This window comes from Equus asinus, chromosome 1, assembly GCF_041296235.1.
Source record: "Equus asinus isolate D_3611 breed Donkey chromosome 1, EquAss-T2T_v2, whole genome shotgun sequence".
NCBI lineage: Eukaryota > Metazoa > Chordata > Mammalia > Perissodactyla > Equidae > Equus > Equus asinus.
In genome coordinates, this window is record NC_091790.1 from 33,402,442 (window position 1) to 33,426,739 (window position 24,298).

Genomic DNA, 24,298 nt, shown 5'->3' on the forward strand with positions numbered 1-24,298 from the left:
ATTAATTTACTGTGGTTTGGTCATTTTAATCGTTTTTAGTTTTGCTGAACATCCTAAGTTATATTTTATAATGAATTTCAAGTGCTGTGTAAAATGAATTTAAAACAAGACCACAGAGAAAATATAATCCCCACCACATGGTGCACTAGTACACTCAGGAAAAAAGAATTCATTTTATTGGACTGTATCAACTGTCATAAAAATCTGTAGAGGATTGCTTTATTTTGAATTTAGTGTTTCGATGGTTAGGGAAAAAAAAAGCGCTGCTGAAGAATTGCTCTGGGTGAAACTTGCCAGATGAATTTCAATTCTGAGGTTCCAAGCAGAAATTTCAGCAAAACCCTCCAACCAATCTGACTTAAACTTCGATGATCATGTGACCAATGTCCCTTGCACAGGAGACCTGGATTTCTCTGCAGCTGCAGGTGACCCATCTTCCTTCGGGTTGGGAGCCTGAGAAGACACCGGGAGGATAGGGCAAGAGACCTCAGGGGTGACGGGGAGCTGAGGCTTTTGGGGACCCTGCAACTCCTTGTGCTGCTGGCACAAATAATAAGTGAAATATCAAAGGAATGATAAAATGTTAATCAAATGTATGTTACTACATAGAATCTTATCTAAACTTCTACTGTGAGATACCGAAAGATATTTTCAAGTGTTACCTTTTAAAATGTCCCCTTAATCTGTGTCTGAAAACAGTTAAAAGAGCTGGATTTTGGCAACTGCTCATTCTGTCAGGCGTTCTTCCAGGAGTGTTACACGTATTAACGCATTTAAAACTCAGCTGAGCTGAGAGGCTGTTATTATGGCCCCGATACAAACACCAGGGCAGTGGGAAGGTCAGGGATTTGCTCAAACTTGATCACCCAACATAAATACCTGAGTCAAAATTTAAGCCTTTATCTTTACCCTCTCACTCCAGAGCTGTGTACTCCACCATCGTTCTAGAAATTGTTGAGAATGCAAGTAGTCCTTGAAAATTTTTCTGAGATCCTGTATCCTCATGTGTGAAACAAGTACAATAATGTCGACTTCAGAATTGTGAAGACTGCGTGAGAAGGCTTACGTAAGCACTAGAAGCAGGATTAGCTCTTAGTTGTTCCTTGATGAGTGGACGCATAGACACCAGGCAGGCTATGGTTACTGTCTGTAGAAACAGCATGTCCACATCTTCCCACTTTCTGCAAAAAGCGACATGGTTATAAGTAATGGTATAGGCTACCATCCATTTTCCACAAATTTCCAAAGCCATCGTCACCACCAATTCAATAACCGCGTTTTCCGAATAATAAAAACTAAACACATGACTTGATGAATTATTTTTTCAAGTTTTTGAATTTATGTATATGTTTATAGTTATTTATAGAATGTTATGGAAGTGTGTAACTAATTATTTTTTCATACATAGAATGAATCACATTTATTGAAAATAATAATATTACACAAAATTTAAACTTGTCCCGGAAAAGACTCAAGCATATGATCACCAGACTTTGAATAGATATTATTCATTGTGGAATAGGGTTGGGGGGATATATAACAGCTGGCGTCAGACTTCCTCTTAGAGACTATCTTGGTTGGGAAACTGGATGAATCCTGCTTGGAGAAGTGAGAAACAGTCACAAGAACAGAGGCGGGTTCCCTACATGAGGCCAGAGAAGATGTGGTCTGGTTTTGCATCTCAAATGGAGGGAAAAGATGATGACTATTCCTGAGAATGAGGGAAGAACATAGAGAAACCAAAAAGATGAATTCTGAGACTGTTGCTCTGTAAAATCCCATCCTTCATCTTGCATTGCCCTTGGAATCTTAATAGGGTCTATATTCTCACACATGCTCTGCGTGGTTTGGAATATTTGAAAAATTCAGTGGCTGAATGACACACCCGCATCAGTCAGAGCAGAACAGAGAACAGACATGAAGGAGCAGAAGCCCAGAAGGCAGAGGAACCCGTGAACAGACTTGACCCTCCCTCTCTCCTCCCTTGGGGATTCTCAGAAATCCAAGGGAGAGGGTCTTAGGTCATAAAACGGAGTATATGCAAGGGTGGGGAGCCATAAGCTGAGAACATCTAGAACTTAAGGGTCAAGGAGGCCCATGTGATTTTTGAATTAAAATTATAAACACATTTTATTTGGATCTTTGCCACATTTAACATAAAACCTAGGATAAAGAAGAAATCTTTATTCTGTGGCTTCAGGTTTAAGTTCGAATGATTTTATGGCTTCTGTATGAAACAAAACAAAGCACTTCACTCATGAGCAGAATTTTGGTCATAGTTGCAATGACTTTTTAGGTAATTGGAACTTTGCCTTATAAAAGATGCTGGTACCCAGCAATATGGTTTCCTTACATCCCCAACCTGACATTGAACAGGCTTCTAACTGATTGTTTTATTATAATAGTCAGCCCGGATTTCAGCTGTAAATGGCAAGTGTATCAACTCGCCAGTAATTTATATAATCCCTGTATCTTCCAGATAGTCCTTGCTCTTCTGTCTGTCTGTCTCTGTCTCATTACACTACAGCTGAATAGATTATCCCAAATGGTATCTTGTGACAGAGAATAGAGCCAGTGTGAAAGCATAAGCCTCCAGCTATTGGATGCCTATGGGCATGTGAGCCTGTGACTTTGGGCTGCATCCCAAGCAGCTGGATATCTGGTGGATGGACAGGGAGGCAGGTGTATCTCAGGGTTCACAGAGCCACATGGACAGGACTAACTTAGCCACCAGCAACTGCAGGGGTCAGAGGATCTTAGAAAAAGTCAAAGCTAAATTGGTATCTCTACTTCTTTACCTCCCATTCGGTCCAGTTCACTTCTATTTACCTTCCCCAAGAGCTCAACTATCAACCTCAGAGGATATCACTGGCCTCCTAACTACCAATCACAAGGACAGATTCTCCTCTTTATTTCACGTGACCTCAAATTTGACAATATTGATCTCTCTTTTTCTTGATTTTATCATGAGTTTTCCAATGAGACTCTTCTCTTTTGGTTTTTGTGTTTTAACTATTCACTCTAGTCTCTTTTAATGGTTACTTCTCTTTTCCTCTCTTTTCCATAATCTAATATAGGTCCATTCACTCTAGTCTCTTTTAATGATTACTTCTCTTTTCCTCTCTTTTCCATAATCTAATATAGGTCCCTGACTTTCGCTGTCATTCCCAATACACTATCTGTATATTTTGAACGCCCCCAGCCTGATATGTATAACTAGATGTCTCCAACTAAGACGTTTATTCTCATTCTCTCTCCCCCGCCCCCCCGACCCCTCACATCAAATACATCACCAGGTTTTATTTATCCTACTCTGGAAATGGTTCTTGTCTTAATTTTATTCTTTATGATTGAGTATAGTTCTTCTTTGCCTTTTGCTGGAAATATAGTAATAGCTTTTAAATGATGTCCTTTTTCATCCTTCCACACCATGCTCCATCCTGTGGGAAGGCAGCTTTCTCAAATTTGTAGTAGACTGCCTCATTGGTGGCTCCCAATAACTATGGCTCCCAATATTCACGCCTTTGAGTAGTCATGACCTACATTGACTCTGGGGTAGGCCTTGTGCCTTTCTTTGACTAATCATATATCAGCAGTGAGAGACTTGACAAGTGCTCACACATCAGGGCTTGTCCTCTGGAAATCCTCCCTCTTGGAATCCAGCCACCATGCAGTAACGAGGATGGCCTAGAATCGGCTGTTGGAGGAAGAGGGGCCGTGTTGTTAGGAAGGAGGAGCTGCAACCAACAGTCAGCACAAGGGCCGCAGACATTAATGATGCATCTTGGATTTCCGGTCCCGGCTGAGTTCCCAGCTGAATGCAGCTGCATGAGAGATGCCAGCTGACTCCACATGGAGAACTGCCCCATTGACCCATGGAATCATTACAAATTATAAATTGCTGTTATTTTTAGCCACTAAATTTTGAAGCGCTTTGTTATTCAGTAATAGAAAACTGAAACATCACATGGAAGCTAAAAATCCTTTGTTGATTTCTGATTTCCGCTGCGTGAAGTTAAAATTCCTTTCCATGTCTTGTCAGCCTTTCAAATCAGGACACAACCGACTTTGCAGTCTCATCTCCCATCTTTCGCTCCACCATTTTATACCATTTGCTCCACCAATGACACATTGCTCATTGTGGCATTGCACAAGCTGCGTTTTCTGAGTGAAGTACCTTCCACCTCTCTCTCACATCCTCAACTCCTCACCTTTCAGAACTTTGTTCACGTGTCACCTTCTTTGTGACTTTCTCCAGGCAGTGAGTCACTGACTCCTCTATAGTCCCATAGCACTTAGTACATGCATTTTTTTAATTGCACTGGACATGTTTTTAAATACTTGTCTTAGTTACGTATTTCTTTATCAATTTGTTTCTCCAATTGAATTTGGAGATTGAGTGATCTGGCCCCACTTACCTGGCCTTAGTTTTGCTCTCATGCCCCAGACGCTGTGGCCATATTGAATCCTGTTCATTCTGCCTGGGTCACTCTTCCACACTCGTCCTTCCACTAGCCTTCATCCACACTTCTGTTTTCCACACTCAACTGTTAGGTTCCCCCTTAGACGTCACTTCCTCAGGACAGCCTTTACTATCCCTGTAAGAATGTAGTAGATGCTCCTTCTAAGAACTTCATTCCTAGCAACTCTGCTTACCCCACATGCCAGCCTTTCTCCCACCTTGTCCTAAGTGCCTCTTTGTACCTCACAGGAGAACAACTCTTAGAATCAGAGAATGATCCTTCCTTATCCTCGCATCTAGAACAAAGCCTAGCACAGATTTGCAGTCAATAGATATTTGCTCCAAAAAAGAAAGAAATGAATGATTGAGTGCATAAATGACTGTTCTTCACATACACTAGGCACATATCCTGGATTTTCAAGGACAGGGATGTTTCCAAACGTTCCATGTCAGAGTCTCTGTACGCACGATTGTACTTGCCAAATTTGGGGTTGGGAAAATAAGATCCATGTACCTATAAGAGCAAAGTATAGTGGGAATATTGCCTTCCTTTATTTGGACTATTCACTTAATGTGGCCTAAACTTGCATTAACTTTTATTAGCAGCCATATCATACTGTTAGCTTATAATGGAATTGTGGTCAAATAAAATCCCCAGGTCTCTTTCACATGAACAGTTGTCAAAATGTATAAACAAACTGGTTGAATTAATAGCTGGGAATAGCTAATAGGGAAACCCTATTGCTTAAAATGCAATTCTTTCCTGGCCAAATGTTCACCCATCTTAACAGTAATTGCACAATGCATTTGCAGCTAAGGCCTCATTAAAACTTCATGTTCACCTGTGCTCAAGCAGCACTGAGGATGCATATGGGTTAGGGCAATGGCCAGGTGATTGCCTCCTGGGCTTGCCCAATTGTGAATTTCAGTTAGAACCGCACAAGTCTTTGCCTTTGTGCCATGATTTATTATAGGGAGCTTGTTTCCCAGGGGAGTTTCAGCAATTCAGAAGCAGCAGGAAGAGACAGGGAGGCAGGTGAGCAAAGAACTGAACGACTGTTAGAGGTATTGTGACACCTTGTTAATTATTAACTCTGGCAGCAGGCTGTCAAGTTAACCGGAAGGGGAGGGTGGGCCTAATTAAGTATCCAAACAGCATTTCTAAGGAGCACATACAGTCCAGAAACAGGCAGTTTCTGTGGGTCGGGCCCAAAAAAATCATCCACTTTGAGTCCTAGGGAACCTGGGTGCATTCCAGAAACCCTTGCCGCCTAAGTTGTGTGTGCCTGCGCCCATTGCCAGTTGGATGTGTGGCACGTGCATCAAACTGCCTCCATTAGAAGAGACACTGTAGGTTTGATGGCCAATTTTTAACCCAAGATAAGATGAATGGTACACAGAAGACAAGGAAGAAATAAATATTTGGGCTACATTAGGGCAGTTGTTGAAATTACCTTTTTGTTCAGTATGAAGTCACTGAGGGTGCCCCCTGTGATATACTTGATTTTGTAAGGACTCAAATATAAAGTGACTCTTTTCTGCAGGATAATTTTGGGGAAATTATGCATATAAGATAGAAGGTCTGAAGACATGAAGGGGATACAAATCTAGAGGTTGGGTGAATAGAAAAACGCAACTCCTCAGAGGAGGCAGAAAAGAAAGGGTTGCTGTGAGAGAAACCAAGGCGTGCCCATGTGGGTCTAATTTCTGCAGTCAGTGAGGTCCTGGGGCTCCTTCGTAGCTCTTCTTCCTTAAGCCAATCATCTAACCTCACTTCACCTCAGTCTGCACATGTGACATAAGGGTGATATCTACTTCACAGAGTTGTCATGAAGATTAAGTGAAATAACATAAATTAATTTCTCTCTCTAGCAGGAGCTTGGTAAACAGCAGGCACATTCTCCACACCTAACATTAAGCCATGTAGGAACTAGCAAATAGGAGGATTTCCTTAGAAGGAAGAAAGGCATCAAGACATCTGGAGACCCCTTCCAGAAGCCATCTGAGAACATCATATTATAGAACATGCTTGGCCATGCCACCTTCCCACAGTGACTCTGAGCTGGGCTCCACAGATGTGCCCTTCACAACTAGAGTGGCCCCTCATGTAGACACTGATATGAAGAGCGCCCCCTAGAGGCGTGCAGTCTACAGAACAGAACACAGACTTGGGCTGCCTCTACTAAATTACTTTAAGTGTTGGTGGATTTTGTTCTGTTTATTAAAGTGAAATGTACGTATTATAAAAAACTCAGGAAGCACAAAAGCCAAATGACAAAACAATCCAACTACTCAGAAACGGTCGCTCTCACAGCTTTAACCTGTCGGTCCATCGCCTTCCAGATATTTTTCTTTACGTATTTATATCTGACTATCTACAAGTTACATATTCTATCACCTTCTCTGATCTTAAATTTAAGTTTAACAAAAGTGGAGCTGACTCTTTAGTCAGTAATATTAAGAATGAAAGAGGATCTTTGGTGACTCCCTGTGTAGGATGATAAATTTGGGAACCTTTTCTTTCTTCCTATTCTTCATGCTCTCTCGTGTTTCTGAAATAATCTGAAGTATTAGAGTCAGTCACTGATAGGTTTTACCAACATATATCTTGTTTTTAAGATTTATTATTGCTTTTTTTTTTGACTGAGGAAGATTTGCCTTGAGCTAATATTTGTTGCCAATATTCCTCTTTATTTACTTAAGGAAGATTAGCTCTGAGCTAACATCTGTGCCAATCCTCCTCTATTTTATATGTGGGTTGTCACCACAGATGGCTGACAAGTGGCATAGGACTGCACCCAGGATCCAAACCCATGAACCCGGGCCACCAAAGCAGAGTGTGCCGAACTTAACCATACGCCACAGAGCTAGCCCCCTAAGATTTATTATTTTGATATTTACATGTCATAAAATGAATTTAAACTCTTTAAAAAAGGAATCAGAAACAAAAAATCACCACCGTGATAGGTTTGGGATGCACAAGGAGACATTATTGAATTAACAAAAAAAATAATACAAAAAAGGTTTGATGAGAACTTGGAGGCTCAGCTGGTAACTTTGAAGCCCTATGTATCTCTGTTACATGCAATGGTATTCAAAATTATGCAGTTTGAGGTAAAACTTGAGATTTATATTTGCATTACATTTTTCATACTTCCTTCTCATTCAACATCACCAGGAGAGGTACTCAGTAGATGTTGCCTACTGGGACTTGACTGTAAATATTCTTAAAAATAAATTGTTAGAGGGACTGGCCCTGTGGCCTAGGTGGTTAAGTTCAACACACTCCACTTCGGCAGCCCAGGTTCAGTTCCCAGGCGTGGACCTATACACTGCTCATTGGCGGCCATGTTGAGGCAGAGACCCACATATAAAATAGAGGAAGATTGGCACAGATGCTGGCTCAGGGAGAATCTTCCTCAGCAAAAAAAAGAAAAAAAAATTGTTAGAGTACTTTACAGTTTACAATGTACATTTATTTGATATATTATATTGAATCTCCATAATAACCTTTAAAAGCTAGGAGTCATTGTGTTCATTTTTATGTATTAGGACACTGAGACCCAAAATGGCTGAGTTATTTTCCTAGGGTCACCCAGCTAGTAAGTGGCAGAACCCATATGAACTGCTATTCCATACCTGAGCATTCCCCAAACCTGGATGCTTTCAGGGTAAGCACCTAACTTGCCTGAAAGAATGTCAAAGGCTCCAGTCTGGGGTCAAGGTTGTGAATTGTTTTTCATATGTTGAAAGAGTCATGGTCTTTAATTGAAGAGATCACGTGCTTTATCCTTTGATTACAGGTTCCTCTTACTCTTACTCTTACTCTTAAAAAAAATGAGTCAATACATTTATATAATTGTCTTTGGAATAAATTTACATTCTTTTTTCATTTAGTGTTACTTTTGAACTGCATTGAACGCATCAACACATAAATTCACTCTCTTTGCGGAAAACAGCATGTTAATACGTTTTGAATTTTTTAAATTTAAATTGTTCAATCAGAAGAACAAACAGGGCCCCACAAGAGTATGTCTACCTCAAAGTTTGGTATGATGCCAAAGGGTTTAAAAAATAATTTTAAAAAATCTAGTTCTGTCACCACAATTTTCTTCCTTCCATCCTGCATGTAGAATATATATTTTATATATACTATATTTTTTGCTGTCATTAAAATGGGTTTTGAGTCACCCAGATTAACCCTGATGTGACTTACGGGCGCCTTTAGAGGTCTGCATGTACAAGGATGATATCGTTATTTTTTCTTTCTAAGTGCTTAAGAATCTTGATCTAAATCTTTTCTAAAGAATAAGGAACAGAAACTTCAGAAATGTGTACTTTCTTGACAAACTATCCCTTTATTAAAAACTTAAGATCAAAAGGAAAACTATACCTTCTTCTCTATGGAAAGGGTAGAGGTAATGATATTCCAATTCGAAGAAGGAAATTTAAAAATCCAACAGAGGTAATTTTGAGAAATCTATTATCCCCTTTTATACTTTATAACGTAATCTGCCTTAATTTAGGGTGACAGCCCAAGTTCAGTCTTTCTGTGATGTTAGTTGATTTCCAGATCTATTTCCTATTGATCCTGTCATTGTGGCTCTGACCTAAGAAACAGGAAGTGGAAACTTACATCTTTGTGGCTTTCCAGAATGTTTTCTGATCTTCTGATGTTACAGCTGATGAAAGTGACCTGGCAGCATTGCTTTTTCAGTAGGAGGCAAAATTTAGAGGATAATGGAAAGTGTTTCCTGAAACTGAAGATTCTGTTAGGTTAGGAAATGGTCGCTGCTAAAAGTAGTTATATTTTAAAGGAACTAAGCTATTATAGAATACTGTATTTTCAGACTGATTTGGAATACAAAATCGTAAGCTTTCAGAGAAACCACTACACATCTTTTACTATTACCTACATAATCTATAACTGGAACTTTATGATGTATATGACAGTAAAATATCTACATAGTTTCTTTATATTCTGTGTTATTAAACATGAGTTATTTCAGCTGGTCATCATTGTATTCCCCGACTCCTATGTGAGATGTAAGAATACTTTCAGAGTCACTGTAAATCTGTTGAAATTCCTTCTTAACTTGATATCTCCCTAGACATTAAAGGATGTTCACCTTTGTTATGCCTTTACTGCATATCAGGCAATGAGCTCAGTGCTTTTTTTTTTTTTTTTTGAGGAAGATTAGCCCTGGGCTAACATCTGCCGCCAATCCTCCTCTTTTTGCTGAGGAAGGCTGGCCCTGAGCTAACATCCACGTGCCCATCTTCCACTACTTTATGGGTGGGATGCCTACCACAGCATGTCTTGATAAGCGGTGTGTAGGTCCACACCCAGGATCCAAACTGCTGAAGCAGAACGTCCGAACTTAACCATTGCACAGCCGGGCTGACCCCATGAGCTCAGCGCTTTTTATAAATTACTCCACACAAATTCCACCACTTCTCTCCAAAGCAGAAACCATACTTCCAATACTGCATATACTGCAAATACTTTGCAGAAGAAAAGACTGAGCCTCAGACTAGTTCAATAATGAACCTCAAATCACGCAACTAGTAAGTGACAGAGCTGGCATTTGAACCAAGTTTTGTCTGGCTCCCAAATCTGCCTTCATTCATTTTCTCTACATCATATTGCTTCTAAATCCCCCAAGAGTTCAGCTAACTTCACAAAAGCCTTTAGTTCCAGGAAGTCAGTTAAGTAAGGACTATCTTTCCTCATCAGCCCCCTCCCCCCCGCCCCCGGAAGCCCTTGTCCGTCAGTCTATCAGCACTGAAACACATGGAGTGAGGACTCCTTTGGCTCCAAGCACGCAGGGAGCCCTGGGGAGAAATCAGAGGGCATGTTAGCACGAACTTGGTATAAGTACCACATTTACATAGCTCCTGATTACATTTACATTTCCTTACCTGTCAATTCCAGCCTCTACCCAATCAGGTGGCAAGTATAGAAAACACATAAGAAGAGGAGAATGTATAAAAGAATCCACCCCACTTGTGTCTTTTCACATAACATAAATCTTCTTTTCTAATTTGCAAAAAAGTAACAGAAAGAGTAGAGCAAGAATCCTCCATTCTGTCGTTAATTTTTACTCTGGATTCTGTGGGTATCGTATATATATAGTCTATGGGTAAGAAAACTGTAACATTGTCTGTGTTAGCCAATAAAGTTGAATGGCTAGAAATAAGCTACACCTGTGATATGTCCTCAAATAATATGAAGTGGTGCCATGCCACTCTCAATGGAACACTTTTTCTTTTTTAAGGGGACTGGGATGGTGCAGTCAAGGGAAATGGATTTGCACCCAGCATTGTGACAGGTCTGAGCTACAATCACAGGCTAGGCTCTTTGGGCAACTTTTGGATCTGTTGACAACCTCGATTTTCTATCTGTAAAGAAATGGTAGTAATGCCCCACAGAGTGGGCAAAGACTAAGAGTGTAATGGGTCCATCACAGAGGTTATAGGTGAAAAAATGCCAGTTACCCCAGAGGACCAGAGGCCTTTCCTGCCAAGGTGTGCCGTGACAGTAGGTGGCTTTTATGTCCTTGATCTCACAGTGCCCTCATTTTCTCATGATTTGGATCAGACTTTTCAGTATTTATCTCCTTGTTAATTGAATTACTAGTTCTGGATAATGGATAATTCCTAATTTTCTATTTTTAGAAAGTGTATAAATATCTAAATTAGATTTAGGCAAAGTGTGCTGCAGTATTTGATACGCCGAGGACATAATTAGGTTGCTCCGTTTACCTACACAGTCGCAAGCAAACTTTAACTCATTAATCTGTAAAGGACTTTGATGAACCTTTGAACTAGATAAAAATATGCCAGTCATGGCAAAGTTCTCCTCTCTTCTTTGAGAACTTTCAAAGGACTGAGAGTGACTAATGTATTTGGTTTTATAATATCATCTGCGAGATGTGATCATGCCACTCTGAAATCTTCAGAGGATTCTCACTGCCTCGGAGTCAAATAGAAGACGTTAAGGTGAGCTAAAGAAAAAGCATCGCGCCGGGAGTCAGAAGACCCATGCTCTAGTTCCGGGTCTTCCCTTCATCCTCGGGGATGTTGGGCAAGATGCATAGCCTTCCGGGCCTCAGTTTCTTCACCTGGGCAGTAAGGATAACAGTCGTAGGGTCGGGAAGAGGTTTAAACGGCTGTGAAAATGCATTTGAGAATTCTAAGTGTGGGTCTGGTTATTAGGCATGGCTCCAGAAAGCCTTGGAGGTTCCAGCCCTGACATACCTGCTCTGTTCTCTCCCTCTACTCCCACCCACCAGGGCCACTCCACCTTCAGAGCCCACTATTTCCACTCTTCAGATCCTCCCTCCCTGCTTTACTGTCTCATGGCCTTTATTGATATTCATTCCCAAGGCTACCAGAATGCCCCGCCCCAAGCAGGAACTTACCTGTCAGGGCCAGGCTGCAATGCCGCAGCTTCCATAAATCCATCACCCATGTTCCGGCCAGTTGGGCCCTCTGCCCATCTGGCTCCCCCAGCTTTGTATATTTTATCTATTGGACTTACCACATACCGCCTTATTTTATATTATCACATACAAACATGAATCTATTTAATTGATGCGTCATTACTGTTCTCTGGATTTTCACCCTTTGTCTCTTTTTCCTCCTGGTTCAGAGAACTAAATCCAGCATGCGTGCCTCCAGTACTGCTCTTTCTCGCCTCCTCTGAGATCTTCCTCCATCACACGGGCCCCTTTTTCTTTATCTCCTTCTCAGTGGAGCTCATATCCTCAGCCTACAAACATGCCTAGGTGTCCCCAACCCCCACACAAGTCCCATCGCCTTTGTTTCCTGGTTAATGTTATAAAAAATTGGAATATGTACGATGCCGCTTAATTCCCTCCCTTTGTCACTCCTCTAGGCTTAAATCGTGACCTTGGGCCCACAGTACTCCACAGAAATGGTTCTTTGCCATTTCTGCAGCTAAGACTGCTCTTTCCTCGGCCTGGTTGTTTTCTCTCCAATTCATTCTAAATCCTTCTACTAACGACTCTTTTTTTCAAGTATAGTTCCTCCTACTCACTTGTCTCCCTTGCAGAAAACCTTTGTCTACAAAGAACAGGAATAGACAATTGTCTAAAAAGAAACTCAACAAATGGCCAATGAACATGTGAAAAATATTCAACCTTACTAGAAAGCAAAAACAGAAAAAATAACTTACAGTGAGATCCATTTTTTCACCTTTCTTATTGATAAAGTTTTTAAAAAAGATACCCAATGTAATTGAGTTTAGGGCTAAACAAACAGAGTTTATCAGCAGTGGTTTGAGTGTAGACTGGTGTAATGTAATCTTCACAAAAACTCTTAAATCACACATGCATAATTTCAACCAATTAAATTTTAGTAATTCATAGTAATTTCTTATTGCATTATTATTTATAAAAGCTAAAACCTGGTAACATTTCTCTGACAATAGAAAATTAACACACATCCATATAATGAAATACAGGGCAGCCATTAAAAGGATGGTGTACAAATATACTTATGACATGAAAATATTTTATAATATATATTTAAATGAAAAAATATTTACAAAATGGCATGTAAAAAATTCTTAGTTTCAAAAATATTTACTCAAGGGGCTGGCCCTGTTGTGTAGTGGTTAAGTTTGGCGCACTCCACTTTAGAGGCCTGGGTTCAGATCCTGGGCACAGACTTACACACCCTCATCAAGCCGTGCTGTGGCAGCGACCCATATACAAAAAAATCAAGGAAAAATTGGCACAGATGTCAGCTCAGGGCCAATCTCCCTCATCAAAAAAGAAAATTTATTCAGGAACTATTTATTGAGTGCCTACTATATACCAAGCTGGTGTTCTAGGTGCTGGGAATATGAGTATGTAAAGTTTGGAAGAACATACACAAAATATTAATAATAGTGAAGATCTCTAGGTAGTAAGATAATTTTCAGGTTTTCTACAATGGATATGCGTTACTTTGCAATAACTTTATAATTTTTAAAATATAACGTCTTTAGAATAAATGTCAGATCCTTCAGTGTCCTAGTCTTAATTCCTTTTCCAGTCTTCTTTCCCATAAGTCTGTCCACTGGACATCTACTATATATTTTTGTATGTTTTATCAGCTCCCTGAAGTTCTAAATATTATATCCATCTCATGGAATGTTCTAGCTCCGTCTTGTCATGGCCAAATGCTACATAACCTCCTTTGTAGAGGCCCAGCTGGAAAATATCTTCCCCATCTCTGAACTCACATATTCCTCCATCTCTGTCTCTCTCACAGCCTCTCTGCCTCTCTTCCTCACATGACCAGATCACATGATCATAAAGGGCAGAGTCCACACGTATGTCATTTTGATATTCCGCTCACGTGACAGTGCCTTCCACAGTCTCTTGAATATATAAGGTCCCAAATGAGGACCCACTGAATGAATTGGCAAATGCATGCCTCCCTCTCTAGGTTATAAATTCCTAGAGGACAGGGGAGCTTATCCTTCTTTCAGTCTTCTGCATCATTATTCACACAGGGGCAATGTCCTTCTGAGCATGAACATAGGCACGAAAAGCTTACGAGGAATCAATGTCTATATGCTCAACTTCCATGTTTGTTCATTCCCCAGACTGAGGATGCAAGCTTGGGATTAAGGTGTCCTTCTGGTGCCCCTGTCCCACCTCTCCTTAACTAACCACCTTCTCCCACTTTACTATATAAGCAAACAACTAAACAAAGTGTTCCTCTCACCCATCCAGACTCTTACTATAGTTTATTGCCTTAACATGTAAAAGTCTTCTGTGTACCAAAGATAAAGACAGCTTGGATTTTTTCCATGCCATCACATCACTTTTTCCATCCCTCTTCCATGAAAGCAAGGGCTTCTTATTTCATCAAAGTGACAGATTCATGACCAGGCTCTGTGCTCTCTCTTTTATTTATCTATCATTTTATCTTTCTCTCTATTTTCCAGTTAGAATACAACAGGAGGATGGTTGTCGTGGAACAGATACCAACACATTCCTTTGAACTCAAAGTGAAATCATCCATTTTTAGGCAGGGGTCTGACTTGACCCATAGCTTTGACGAAGAGGACTTGTTTGCCATTTAGTTTATATGGTGAGCATGCTCATAAATTCAATGAGCTACGCCTGAATCTCCAAACGCTGGCAATAGTATATTGAAAGCATGTGATAAGATAAAAATATTTTATGGTGTTAGCAAAGGACTTTGGGAATGAAACATTACATTGTTTTTAACAAAATTTCTTGGTATATTATGTAAAAATATTAGTATGTTTAGTATAACATACCTCCACACGTAAGAGTACTAATATAATTAGCAGACATTTGATAAGTTTTGGTGAAGCCTTTAAGTTTGTTACTTGGAAACTGAAAAGGAATGTGTTTAGTATCTGGGTAAAGGTAAAAATTCCTTTTGTAAGTCATGTGTTTTCTAATATTTTGCTTTCCACAAAATTGAAGGAGATCCTAAACAAGTGTTCAGCTCATCACGAAAGTGTTTGATCATAGATCACTTTGTGATATTTGTACATAACTTTGAGGGAGTTCATGGAATTGAGTGACAGCGCTATAACAAACATCCATTCTCATCTGCTTATTTACGTCAACAAATGTTTTCGGTACTTACATCTACAAAAATGAAAATTGAAAATGGATTCAGAGGCTGGCTCCATGGCCAAATGGTTGGGTTCACGCACTCCATTTCTGCAGCCCGGGGTTCACTGGTTTGGATCCTGGGCACAGACCTACACACTGTTCATCAAGCCGTGCTGTGGCAGTGGCCCACATAGAGGAACCAGAATGACCTACAACTAGGATATGCAACTGCGTAATGGGGCTTTGGGGAGAAGGGAAAAAAAGCTAACAAACAGATGTTAACTCAGGGCCAATCTTCCTCAACAAAAAGCATGGGAAAAATGAATTTAATGCTAATAAGACGTAATTCCAGTAATTATAAAAGGACTATAAAATTGACCTTTATTTTTAATAATTACATGTCAAGATTTGCAATATGATAACGTTAATGATAAGTCAATACAGAAGAATGTTTTAGTACATAGATTCTGATAGCCAGGGGAAATAATAAAGAAATGAATTTTGATTTGTATACTTATTTTAGTGGCAGAGATGAATGATTAAGTATAACAGAAATAGTTCAAGAAGAAAAAGAAATGATGCGGAATTGCTAACTCTTGAAGAGCTTGTTAATGTCTTTAATTGATGATGGTGGATAGCAAATTGATCTGGTATTTATGTTCAACTTGATATATTTCAAAAAGTGATGGAATCATTTTATTTTAAAATGTGAATAGTTACAATTATGAGAAATTAAATTCTTTTTGACAATTTGAATTTATGATTAAAAATTTAAATATTTACCTTCGAAAAGTGTGAGGGTGTACCTCAGTTTTTGAAATTCTTTGAGGAGACATGAGCAGAGATAGTTAAAAATAACTGTCCTATAAGACAATGTGCCTTGTGCTTCGTTGATGGTCAATAAATGTTTGACATGGGTTAAATCTAAAACAATAAGTAACAGAAGGTGTAAACCACTGATGGTATCTTTTCAAAATCCTATACAGATGGAGCATAATTCTTGGCTAATTTCCTCCCAATAAAGAATCTGGTCCACTGGTCATGGTGAAGAGAACAGAAGTGACGATCCAGTTTTCACCTCCTGCACAGCTCATATGTTCTCTGGGTTTAATTTAAAAATATAAAATTAAGTTCTCTCGAAAAGTCATCATTCTCTGACTATAAACAACAACTTTGGCCAATTAATCTCTATATGGGAAGCTTATGCTGACTTTAACATGTTTTCAGACGTAGTAACTAGAACAAAAGTAAGTGAAATCGTGACAAAGAGAAAGGCCCTGACATTGGACACTGGCCAGAGAATTCTTGCTCCCTTGTTGCTCAGGCCCCACCCATCTACCATTGTCAAGACCTGACTTGAGTCTTTGCAGAGAAGGACGCATCTTATGTTGAGCAGAGGGTGCTCTGATCATGGCACTTTCTGTTAAGTTCTGGTAACAGATTTTGCTGACTAGGGCTTATTAACTGCTTTACCAGAAAAAAAAAAAGGTTGAGCCCACATTCAACTTGTTTCAACATTTCCAGAAAATTGCAATGATGTTTACGTAAGGTTTTCATATGACTCAGTCTTACCCAAACCCATGTCCTTCCACTGTCCCCTTGCTCACTCCACTGCACCCTCTCACCTCTCGCAGCTCTTCAAATACACTCTCTCCTCTGCCTGAATAATTTCCCCAGAGAGTCATGGGGATTACTGCTTCTCGCATGCAGGCCTCTGCCCAAAAGTCACCTTCCCCGACTAGCCTGCCTAAAATAACACTCCCCCCCATCACTCTACGCTCATACTCTGCTACTAATAATTATGTGGGGACAAGAGCCTTAAACTAGGCTGTCCCCGGCAAAGAGGCATGTGGTCATACTGTTCACAGCACACATAACTAGCTGACTTTATTTTCCATGTAAATTCCTTGAAGACAAGGGCTTTGCTTTGCTCACTTAGAGCATTGCCTGGCATGTGGTGGACCTTTAATAAATATTTCTTGAATGATAATAAAATTAGCATTGTATACCAAGAATTGTTCTGTGTCTCTATTCTTTGACAATACAAATTTGAAAGATTTTTAATACAGATGGCCAAATTGCTGCCTAGAGAGATTTGTATCTTTTAGTGACAGTCTCTCACTCTTTTAAAACATCAAATATTAAAATATATTAATATCATTACTAATTTGATAGTTCCAATGTGAATTTCTATAATTACTAGGAGGAATGAATTTTTTGTTTTTATACTTATTGGCTATTTGTATTTCTTCTGTGATCATCTTTCTGTGATTTTTACTAATTTTTCTAATCAATATTTATTGCATACCTATTTTATGCTTTGCAAAATAAGGGATAAAGATAATAATTACAGGCTATGGTCTCTACACCCCAGATTTATTTATTTAGTCAGTGCAAAGAGTATATTATACAGGGAATAATAAGTATGAGAAAAGCTTAGAAAATTATTTCATTGAGAAATACTTAAGTAAAAAATATTCAAAAGTTTTAAAAGAACAAGATTGGAAAGCATCAGCATAAAGTCGTAAATCAACAAAGTGTAGTTACGGAGACACACAGCTTTAAAAAATACATCCATTATTTTCTAACTGATTCTGCTATATTTGCATAATGGATGGGAAACAAGCAGAGATTTTAAAAGGGGAACCCCTCCACTCCTGCTGACCATAAAAAGGGAATAGTACCGAAAGGAGCTAGCTACAACCTGTCTAATTCCCATCGAAAATAATGGAATGAGTTAAAATCAGTTCTACCAAATGGTAGCTATGTTAATTGAATTGCAATTAAAGTGATGTCATGTGGTGTTCTTTGGCAAAGGAACTCAGAAATAACTGGGTCCTGCCCTGCCATAGATACTTCTTCGAGTGCGCTTCCAAGGGAAATACATTCTTTCTCCTTGAGCCACATGGCTATCCCCTAAATCCACTCCTGAGTCCTTAATGTTACCATCAGGTGACAGAATTAAAGTAGACCTCCCAAGCTGGGAGGAAATATAAGTGAAGAGAGGTAGAGAGAAAGGGAGGGAAGGAGGACGATGAGTGCCCCAACATGGAGTCTCCTGCTCCAAGTTTTATCAAACCTGGGCCCTTCCACTCATGATGTAGGGCTGCCCCTTGAGGCAGGGGACAGTCCCAAGTGGGAGACAGAGAGAGTTAAAGATAAAGAGAGATGGTTGGGATTTCTCCGAGGGGAAATGACTCTGGCCCCCCTGACCATTTCTATCTTCCATGGAAGAAACAGAGACCAGAGAGGAAAATCCACACTCAAGTGCCACCACCTTTATCCCTTTAAAAGTTGTGCCACCATGAATTTCTAGGGTTGGAGCCATTCATTCAGTTCACAACTCTTTCTCCTTGGGAGTATGATGTCTTGACCTTGACTCATCCTTGGGGAGTAGGAGTAGGTATATGGAGAAAGGAGCAGAGAAACGCAATAAGTTTCCTCTGGAGGTCAATGCTCACCATTTTGATAAGAGATAATGATGGCATCAGGCATATAGGCCAATAAACAGGAATCTCTGCTCTCATCTTAAATGAGGTGAGAATACTCACAGCAAAATTAGGTCTAAATCACAGGGAGATGCTCTTTGCTGCAAAAGGGTAACACTTGAAATAGAGCCATCTGGGAATTGATTAGCCTGAAATTTTCAGAAACATCAAAGGAAACTGAAAATTAACTGGGAAAATAGCAATTCTCCTTAGAGTTAAGAAATTTAGGGAAATAAGAACTTTACATCAGAGAGAAATAGTATTTTATATACAGGTTTTTATTCATTTGTTTCCCTGGATCTAAAAGGATATTTAACTGGAATTTTTAGAATCAGAATTTTGAAACTAGAATGAACATTTAATAGCTATCCCAATGCTTTCACATTACAAGTAAAGAGGCTGAAACAAGGGTATCATTAAGCTAGACTAAATCCATGTTTCCAAGTTCATATGCAGAGTCTTCTTTCACTATTCCAGCAGATGATTATGCCTTGCAGGAGAGCAAGTTTGTTTAAAAATGATAAAGACTGGCAGTGAATAAAGCTAGATGTCTATATATTTTAAAAATAGTTTCTATGTCTCAGAATAAATGAAGAATGACAGCACCAAAGTAACCAAGATCACAGTTTAGTGATAGCTTAACCAATCTTAAACATGTGATCCATAATACTCTCAGAAAGGGAAGCATTTTTTGTTGTATGCTGATACTAATCAATAAAGCACATAGAACTTAAATGTATGAGGCAATTAATGCGCTTTCTATTCGCTGGGTCCATTGTAATCATTTTACATGCGTTATTATAGTTTGTCTTCGTAACAACCCAATGAACTCAGTGTTGTTATTGTCCCCATTTTACAGACAAGGAAACTAAAGGACAGAGGTCAAGTTACTTGCTCAAGGTTGCACAGTTTGTTAATGTTGAAGCCAGGATAGGCCAGATGAATAGTGTTGACAGAAAATGCTAATAAAATCTGAGGGAGGGAGCAACTACCACTTCCGGGAGTAGAGTTTTATTCAAAATATACCATTGTGAGCTTATCAGAACCTGGGTGAAAGTGATGGTTTGGGAGGATTGTCTAAAGGATGTGCTGTGTTGCTCCTCACTGAGGTGTTCTTTGTCAAATATCTTTGACTAAGTTAATTCACAAAACAGTATAAAATCCAATTCAAATCCATAGGCCACAGTTATTTTGGCAAAAAATTTAAGAGAAAGTCACAAAGCTGTTGAGGAAAGTAATTTTGAAAATGCAAATGCAAAGCAGTGACTTAACAATTAGACTTATTTATTGGTTAGACGAGAAAGAAGTTTCAAGACTAGATTTTACTTTTAATCAAACAATTAGTAGAAGGCTACACAATTGAAATATATCTTGGCCACTCTGGGAATTGTCTTTACATACTTTTAAAATGATGGCCTGGCCTTTCTTGAAGGGTGTTGTAAGATCAGTGCATTCTTATATTTTATTTAGGAATTCTGTTGATGCATTGTCTGGTGTATTATTGGTGCCTGGCCCATGGAGCTCAATGTGGAAAAACTCACTTTAGAAATTTGTGCTGGAAAATCCTTGATCGTCCTATGATCATTTTTGTATCTGATACTGTTACTCTTTTCATTTGGATGCCAAGGAGCTTAGAATCAAATTGGAAAATGACCTATTACAATTTAGTATCGCCATTATGGTAGACGAAGATATTTTCATTTGCTTGAAGTTTTGACTCTTCCCTTTATGTACTTTTCTCTTGGGCACAATTCTCCATCATCATTCTCCTCCTTCTCCTCTTTCACTTGCTCCTCCTCCTCTTCCTCCTCCTCCTCCTTCTTCCACATTGAGTATAGGGACAAATATTAAAGTCTAAGAAGACTCTGAATCAGAACCTTTGGAATTATTTTTAGTCAACAATAGAAAACCACTAAGACTTTTATTAAAGGGCTAATTATACAGCATAATGTGTAAAGAAGTACATAAGTATGAAGATCAGTGTTACAAAAATCTTAGAGATAATTTTATAGAAGGTGAAGCCAATGTTTAGGGAGACTCAGTGGTTTGCCCAGTGTCACTCAGCTAGTTAGTGGCAAAGAAGAGAAATTAGAGAACAATTATTATTTATATACTCAGTATGTAACACTGAGTCCCATATTGTGTTTTACATCTCTCCTAAGATACCAAGAAATAGAACTATTGTTTAATATACAAAGCAAATCAATAGTAAATTATAAATAATGAAAACTTATATTTTATTATTTTTTTTTAAAAAAGCAAATGTGATTATAGTCTAACAAGAAAGCCATGGGGATGGCTTGCAGTTGTAGCGCAATATAATCAAGTCTATAACAGAAGTATGCATGGGGCACTCAGGGAAGAGATTGGATGGACAGTTAGCTTGGCCAAGAAAGGGTAGAGATGAGTTTGACAGAGTACTGACAATCGAATCAAGCCTTGAGGAAAAAGTGGGAATTAAGCAGACGGAGAAGGCTGGGAACATTTGAGAGACTGGAGAAAAGACAGCAGGAGAAATAGACAGGGATCAGAACACAACAGGGCCTTTTCCTGAAGCCTGTGGGAGTCCTTGAGGATCTTCAGCAAGAACGGGTACATTTTCTTGCTTTGGAATCATCTCTACAGAATAGATTGGAGAGGAGGTGAAGGAAGAGGCAGGGAAACTGGTTAGCAAGTGATTGCAACAGCTCAGATGAGAAGTAAGAAGGGTCTGAACCACACAGTGCCGCTGAGGACAGGGGAGAAGAAATAGTTTTGAAAAATAAGTAAACGAGCATTAAAATCTGAGCACTTGTGATCACGTCAGGTTGGTGAAGAAGGCGAGGAATAAAGGATGGGGGAAAACCAAGAATGACTCTCAGGCTGTTAGCTTGGGTGTCTGGGCAAATAGAGATACCACTTGACAAGAGAGGAGACATGGCAGAAAAGTGGGTTTGCAAGAAAGGCAGTGAGTCCACTGTGGATCGTATTTATGAGCTGTTATTAGACAATCCAGCAGACATGTCCAGTTAGCTTTGTGTGTCTGGCTCTGGACCACAGCAGAGTAATCTAGGGCTAAAAGGAGAACTGGGAATTTCTATGTGAGATTACTCTCAGTGATTTTTTTAAACATTATATATATTATTCGGCAGGAAAAAAAATCCCCTGGAACTGTGGTATATATAGTTTAGGTGCCTATGCTTTATAGGTAGAGCCAGTAGTATGGAATCAAATTGCACAGAGAAGGTGTATGGAGTCAAAGAGATCTGTGATATTAAGCTCTCAGACTTAAGTATTGGAGGAGAAAGAGGTGCCTCCAAAAGCAATTGAGAAGAAGTCACAGAGGCTGGAGAAAATCACAAGGGCTTTGTGTCAGGGAAACCATGAACAACATTGCCAAATATTACAAAGATTCAACCAAAGAAAAGTCATGTAATACAAAACAAAGGCAAACAAACAACATTTCTAAAAAAAATTAAATAGAAACTGTCCCTTTGATTTTGGCAATTAGAAACTTTAATAATATTATTGAGATCAGTTTTATGTAATATCTCTCACAACGTAAAGATCAAACCAGATATACAGTAAATACTTAAGAACTATTTACTGAACCAATGAGAGGTTTTCCCCTGCAGGTTGGTATAGAGAATTTTGGTTGTTTTATATGAATTCTGGGTATGAAAAAGCCATCAACTCTTATGTGACTAGCATATACCTATAAAACCAAGATGGCAGTTGGGTGTCTGATAGCAAGCAAAACCATTTAAGTCTAAAAGTGGGTTGACTTTTTAAAAAGGGTAAGGAAGCTCAGTTTAATGCTTTTATCAGTCCAATTATTCCACATACATTTAATCAATGAAATAAAGTGTAACTGTTTGGAGGGTTACATGAGAAATTATCTATTAAATCACTTAGCGTAATTCCGGGTGTGTAGAAAATGCTCAATAAATGATAACCATCAGTATCATGACAACATTTCTGGAATTCAAATGTTCTCTGTTCAAAGGAAAGTTGTAGAACCTAATGGTTCCTGCCTGATGTGCCTAAGTGGAATTATTTGGGGATTAATCTCGAGAAATTAATTTTCTTCTGTTGAAAATGTGTTAAGTAACTCTGGTGTGAATGGTAATAAAGTTGAATTATTGTCACGATACTATTCTATTTCCTTGGCATCCTGCTATTCTGGAGACATTGTCAAAATGATCCTCTTAGGCATTATATCCCGTTACAAATATCACATTCCCCAACCTCAGTCGTACATATATAAGTACTCTTGCAAGGGTGAGGGGAGAATCAAGAAAGAGAGGGAGTTGGAATTACTGCTGCCATTCTTCATGTCAGCAAGCATTACAAGGATTTTTTTAGCAGCCTGTTTTGGCCTCTTGCTTGTTAAAGCAATATGAAAAGCTATGTAATTATACTCCACGAATAATTGATATAAACATATAAAGGATGAATCACAATCACACCTTGTGTTTTTTTCTCTCTTTTCAAGCCTCTCTCTTTGTACAGTAGCTGCATGTTGGTTCTAGGCTGAGTGCCAGTTGTATCAATTAAACAGTAACTAATTCAAGTACATTTGCAATCTGTGTTTGAAATGCCAGCCCATACAGTAGTTACCAATTAAGCATGAGGCAGATTAATGGATGTATTGTTCTCCTGGGCGAACTCCACCACATTGTCATTAAGCAGTAAACCCTAGTGAACCAAAGACTTGCATTTAAAGGGAAAGGGAAACACACACTTACCCAAAAAAGTTGGGTGTTTTATATCAAGCAGAATTATTTAACAGGAAAGGTAGCGGGTAACCTTTTGAAGGGAGAAGAAATTATGGCTGTGTAGTGTTTTTCTCAGTCCCTTTATTTTGCATAGATTTGATCAATGAAGAAACAGAGAGGTACAAAATGGGGAGGACAATAACGAGAACACATCAGACAGACAAATGGCACCTGTAAGTTCACAGTTTCTCAAAACAGATGTTCTTTTCAGCTAGCTATAGTATATCATTATCTCCAGGAACCCTGAAGAGAAAATACAAAGATTCACCAGGAACTGTGGAAATGCAGCATATTTACTGTGCAAAATACTTGGCTGTGAATCCCCCACCCCCACCCCACCCACTGTTGCCCATTTAAGGAGACAGACACTGAGGGCATGGATCTGCTCCACTTTAAATGTACAGGCTTACGATTTTTGAACCAAGTCTAACTGTTGCAAAATAAAACTGTTTTTGGCACTCACCAAACATTTAATGATGTAGCTTGTAGCAGAACAAATGGAAAGAGCTTGAGAATTTAAAAAGAAGCAGTTCATTTTACTTCTCCAGTACGTGTGAGTTCCTGTGGAAATTTCTCTTCTGTCTCTCCTTTCTTTTTCTTTCTGTTTTTGGCTGTTTGATCTGACCACAAAGATGTTTGATCCTAAAAAGATATTTAGCTCTTTCTTAAAAAAAAAAATCCTTTCTCTGTTTTTGTTATGCGACATTTTCCCATGGGCATGATGCGCTTAAACAAATGGCTGACCAAAGCTGGAAGTTCATCAATTTCCCACAGTTTCCAAAATCTTTAAAAATTGCATGGCTAATTAGATTAGTTTGATATGTAATATTTAAATTTGACCTAAAAAGCACAACGGCGTTTTCAATGCAGCCACTCACCAAACCTTGCTCTGTTTCAGAGTTTCCCCTGCCCCTCAGATGCGCTGCCGCAATCCAGAACCCCACACACACTCCCAACTGGACATCCGGCTGGACAACTGGA

At 39.1% G+C, this 24,298-nt stretch overlaps 1 long non-coding RNA gene across 1 annotated transcript; it reads right to left on the minus strand.

Annotated features, from left to right (window-relative positions):
- Positions 1-210: 210 nt before the first annotated feature.
- Positions 211-24,298, minus strand: LOC139046403 (uncharacterized). The gene is made up of 3 exons (XR_011506497.1): positions 23,781-24,298; positions 1,067-1,181; positions 211-453 (listed from the first exon to the last, which is right to left on the minus strand). It is a non-coding gene; the product is annotated as an uncharacterized lncRNA (long non-coding RNA).